Raw genomic sequence first — 5801 nt, 5'->3', positions numbered from 1 at the left:
ATATTGATACAATTACAAAAAACCACAATTAATGAGCTGTTCCTGTTTATTTATAAAATATTATAATTAATATTAATATTTGGGGCAAAAATGCTTTCTAACCCTCTGTAGCCTCTACATCTTATAGCCACCCTATCCGCCAAAATGAATATTAATTATGAAACCATTAATGAATATTTAATTTTGGTTTTACCAATTACGCCAAAAATCAATTTAGAAATGTTTTACTTATCAGCCTAAGCTACAATTGTATAAATAAACAGTTTAATTAAAACAACTCAATACTTCTAAAAGAAAAACAAGAAAATATACATTTAAAAAAATACAATTAAAAGTAAAAATATGTCTTTGGGCTTGTTACGAAACCATAATATCTGAAAGCAAATACAGCATTAACAGAATTAACGGAAAATATTAATAGATTTGCTAGAGAAGATCAGACAGATTTCGCCAAGACAAGTTGGTTAGTGGGCTATTCATATACCAGATAACACTGTAACTTGTCTGAAGGAAAGTGACACTAAAGTATATCGCGAAAAGTATAACAGACATAAAAGACAACTAGAAAGGTAAGGGCAGCTGTTCAGAGCGGCCCTCCCTCTTCTCACAAAGCTGGAAAGTGAATTGACACAATAACGAAAAGTTAAATCATGTAGAAGATGTAATGTAAATGTAAAGTAAATTAAGAACAATATGCAGTAAGCAAAGCAAAGATGTAAGTAAGAAACATACAAAATAAAAACACAAACAATAAAAAATTCATTCAAAGTACAAAATAAAGAAGCATTCCAATCATAAGTGCAGGGTTTTATTTGTCTTTTCCACCATTGAACTGAAACAGATAAGTTGACAATAGATTAATAACGAGGAATTTTTAATTAACTTTGATGTATTCTCACCTTAATCAACTCGACTGTAGCGTTCTCCAAAGCAGGAAAAGCAAATCAAACAAGGAAGAACTGCACCATTCCAGATCTATTCTTGTTTCAGAGAAAGTTAAAATACATAAACTTTCAGGTGCTCTCATTAATTAGTTGAATATTAACTAGATAATGTTGCACAGTGAAGAAACTAATGCCCTCATTTGTCGGTCAGTCTATATAGAAATTAACAAACAAAAAACAAAATTAACTACGTCGTTAAATAAATAATACATTTAATTAGTTAAAAATACGCACCGAACAGTAAATGAAACACCAAAATTGAATTTAAAAGCATCACTTTTAAAAAACAAATAGACAACAAATTTTCAAACTACGTTGTCAAATTATTATCAATGGGAATAACCCATAGATGCAGAAAAACATCAATTTATGCTATGGATAATAGGGAGCGTTCTACTAACATTACATTCCGCTCAGCACGCCAATTAATTAAGTCTTTTCACGTTTTTGTAATTTATAAGGCTCTTCCGCTATGGTTGGGACTAAGCCCTTTTTCGTTGTAATAACGATGTTGTTAAGTTGCTAGCGTTCGCTATTATGAGTTATATCAAGTGCCAATAACTTAACGATATCGTTATTAAAAAATAGGATCCTAGGGGAAGAAATAAACAAGCAGTTTGAAACATTTCGTTTTACTGTTCCTGTGTATACGCCTTCATCAAATAATAGATATTATTTAGACCTAAGTCGGTGCGAAAAGCAGTTTACTTAATAATGAATAGTTTGGATTTTAATTTGGTAATTAAAGAATTGCGGCGAATATTTTCAACAAAACACATCATGTCATCATGTTAATGTCTTCAGCCTTCTTCGTAGTATCTCAAGCCAATGAAGAAAAAATCAAAAAATACAATAGGTAATCATATATGTAATATTTTTGGATATTTTAAAGAACACCATAATAAAGTAAATATTAATTAGAAAGCTGCTTTTAAAAAATGAAAACAAAAATAGGTACAATAACAGTAACTTAAAAGTAAAACAGTCGACTTGCATTTTAAGTTTGAGTTCCGAAAAGGGACATCTTCCAATGGCTTCAAATTTGTACCTTATTACCACATAAGTATTTTGACGACTAAAACCAAAAGAAGAAAAACTTTTTCTTTGGTGACAACTCAAAAGTCGACTTTGGAAGAGAAAAACACTCGAATTGACTTTAAATTTTAACCACACATTCTCTCTATTACAAAAAAAAATGGTAACGGAATCATTAATTCTGAATAAAACGATTTCTAACAAAGAAATTATCTAAAAAGTTCTAGAATGTGTACGTTTGAATATATTTCGTGAATCAGACACTTCAGATGATATTATTTGATTATAAAAAAAGTATTACGACAAAGTGAGTAGATAACTCTCTACGTGCGATATGTACGGGGTGATTTATTTAATGTTTCGTCCCCAGTTTTCACTGGGAGCTAAAAAGGTAATTCAAGAAGAAATGGAATTTAATGATTTTTTTAATGGTTTACTGAATGAATACAAGTACAAGCAGTTTCTTATATAGCCGTAGTCTCCTAATTGTAAAATTATATTTCTCTAATGAGAGTTCGGCATTTTAAATAAACCCGAAACGGATTAAGTGCCTCATGTCAACCACTATTCTGTCATTCATTTTTTTAAAGTAATACAAACTATTTTTTATAAAAAGCGCCGTAAGTACTAATTAGCTTGCGTTTTTTTTGATATCAGTCATATTTTTTTTGCTTTCTCAAAAATTCTTTAAACATTCAAACTCTTCGTAACACTAAAATAATAATGAATTAATTATTTGTACATATGTCGTGGAAAAGTTAATTATTAAAAGTATTCCGTTCAAATGGTTAACCAATAAAGGACGGGAATGGTTTCAAAACTCTTCTTTAACTTCCTTGGAAGAAATATTTTACAAATATGTAAAAGACAACAAAAAGTATCACTCAACTTTAGTAGACAAATTACCAGTACTAAGCTTCTGGAATCAGGTATGATTAGATTTATAAACGATTTTCTAATATATTTATGGCGTATGAATGTAATTGCGGAAAACAGCCACTGACGATTATTATACAAACGTGTTGTAAATTTTGCGCTTTTCTCACATTCTATTTCGGATAGATACGTTTTATATCTAACCACAATGCGAAATTACGGCTTAGGCAATGCCATGGTTGATACATCAAACTTTAAATCCCTTTTGACCCCTTTAGGAGTTGAATTTTATAAAATCTTTTCCTAGTTCTTGCCTATGTTGTGTAGTTCTATCCACACATTGAGTATTCGGCAAGTCCCAAGTACCTATTCGCCGAATACCTTTGGTGAAGCCAGTCCTCATCACGACTACATTGGGTCGCCCTACGAAGCAATGCAGCCCTACAGTCCGGCACTCATGTAAATGAAAAACATCCCACTATGGCGCAATCCGCTGCTGCCGCTTCCCATAAGTCCTTCAACAGACTAGCAATCAATTTAAAATGTACCTCCTTTGATAGACCGCAGTTTTACAGGCTACGCAATTACGTCCGAATCTACCAGCTTTGGGTACGTGCAGGGTAGGCAACCAGGACCCTCGCCATAGCGACAATGATATCGCGCACTTCCTCCCCCGTAGTAGCAGAGTTATCTGATTGCATCGTGGAAGAAGCCCAGACTCAAACTATAGCCGCAAATAATCCTACTACCAGTTTCACTTCGGAGACTATCCAAACCTTAACCAACCTGATACACGCTCTTCGGAAGGATCTGGATCACAAAAGACGATACATGACGGGAAAATCGAAAACCCAACCCCGTTTTTTTTTCCGGCGGCGTTCTAACAGTAACAACAGGGTCTATGCTATTACCACATCAAATTACAGGATAAGGCACAAGTATATATCCTACCATGTAGAAAGTCATCAGAAAACCAGCCAATTGTTGGCAGATTTAAGCATGCAGCAACTGCTGGATCGGATCACTGACCTCACCACCACTGGTCAGGTGACCAACTCCAGCTAACCCTCCGTCACTTTCGTCACAAATACAAAAATAGCCCCTTTCGTGTACCACAATTTACCGGAGCAATTTCCGTCATTAATTCGACCCAGCGGTCAGACCACTTTTCCCAATCCCAAGAGAGAATAATTCGAAAGCTTGGTACAACTACGTATCGCTCCAGCACCTCGACATCGCTGCTACACATCGTTCTAAAGAAAAACGATAAATGGCGCCCATGCGGAAATTACCGAACTCTCAACAAGAGAACTATCCCGACCAACATTGATGATTTTACACATAAGTTAGCAAACAAAGTTAACAAAAAACTAGTTCGAGTCTAAATCGGCAAATGGAATACTCTCTTTACCTGGTGGAGTGACGGCAATTATCAACTTCCCTAAATCAAGTACCATAAAGCAACTGCGAAGATTCCTGGATACGTTCAACTTTCTACAAAAAATTTCTGTTCCACGCTGTCCGCACTCATCCTGCTTTGAATGGGAAAAATAAAAGGAAATGCACAACTTCGGTGGAACCCTACGGCCGACGAGACATTCAACTCAAGCAAGAAGCAACTGGTACAATCTCCTCTTCTTCACCATCTGCATTGTAATGCTTCTGACCATTATATATACGTTGCGTTACAACAATTCCACAGAGAAACTTGGGAACGCCTAGCTTTTTTTTCCTCAAAACTCCCGAACGAAAGCATTCCCGTCATTTTCTCGAAGCCCGTGACTTCATTGTTTTTACAGATCATAAGCCCCACGCGTTTGCGTTTTGGTCAGAACCCTTACAAATGCTTCCCTAGACCCCGTCACGACATCTAAATATCATTAGCCAATTCTCATTGAATATTCAACATATTTCAGGAAATGGTAATTTAATTGTCGGCACACTCTCATGAATTTCTGTTCATTACGAAGCCCTTTCTTCCGAACATGAATCCGATATATGGCAATACCTTAATTCTAACTAGTCCCTACAACCAAAACAGATTCACATTCCCGGTTCAAACAAAGCCATTCTCTGCGATATTACAACTGGTACAACAAGACCTTTTTAGCTTCTACATTTCGTTTCATTGCATTCAAACAGTTACATTCCCTAATACATCCAGGCACTTGTGCATCCGTAAAGCTCACAGCACAATGTTTCATTTGGTCATCAGCGAACAAGGATTGTGCCAAATGGGCATGTGCATGACTGCCTTTCAAGAAAACCAAAGTTACTAGACACGTTTCTCGCCCCTTGGGCACCTTCGAATTACCATCAGAAAAATTTGATCACATCCATATCCACATAGACATAATACCCAGCTCGAAACCATTACTGTCTTATATATGTGTGTAGGCAGATTTACACTTTGACATGAACCGTTTGCCTTGGCAGATCAAGAAGCCGCTACAATTGCATGAACATTGTTCTAAGGATGGATCCGTCGTTTTAGCACACTTATAAGAATCCCCATGGACCAAGGCAGACAATTTGATTCCCAACTTTTCAGAAAGCTATCCCACTTAACAAACTCGCATCGCATCTGCACCACTGTCCACCACCCCTTAGCAAATAAAAGCCGCCATAATTTATCACCAGACCAATAGCTGAACTCGAATTCTTCTCACCGTTCTACTGCGTATCCGTGTGACTTGGAAAGAAGACTTTAAGGCAGTGTTGCCAATTCGAGGGATTTATCCCGATTCGAGGGATTTTTGACGTTCTCGAGGGATAAAGGGATTTTTCCTTATTTTTGCGGGGATTTTTTGTAATTTGCCACTTTCTGGTTGGTTTTGTTTGATTTTGTTGACATGATATTATATTATGAAGGCGCTCATTTTTCTAATTGTAAACGTAAAATTTTGTCAGCTATAATAGTATAATGCTGTAAATAGTTAAGCTATT

The 5801-nt window shown here is 35.7% G+C and overlaps 1 protein-coding gene and 1 long non-coding RNA gene across 3 annotated transcripts in view; one reads left to right on the top strand and one right to left on the bottom strand.

Annotated features, from left to right (window-relative positions):
- The window catches only part of LOC108734417 (uncharacterized oxidoreductase YjmC-like), a 29694-nt gene that overhangs the window by 9199 nt on the left and 14694 nt on the right, over window positions 1–5801 (top strand). The gene's annotated exons all lie outside the window — the stretch shown is intronic.
- LOC108734445 lies at window positions 649–1269 on the bottom strand. Its single transcript, XR_001937377.1, has 3 exons — window positions 1179–1269; window positions 900–1096; window positions 649–832 (listed from the first exon to the last, which is right to left on the bottom strand). It is a non-coding gene; the product is annotated as an uncharacterized LOC108734445 (long non-coding RNA).

Source organism: Agrilus planipennis, unplaced genomic scaffold, assembly GCF_000699045.2.
Source record: "Agrilus planipennis isolate EAB-ADULT unplaced genomic scaffold, Apla_2.0 scaffold96, whole genome shotgun sequence".
NCBI lineage: Eukaryota > Metazoa > Arthropoda > Insecta > Coleoptera > Buprestidae > Agrilus > Agrilus planipennis.
This window is presented reverse-complemented; position numbering and strand designations above follow the sequence as displayed.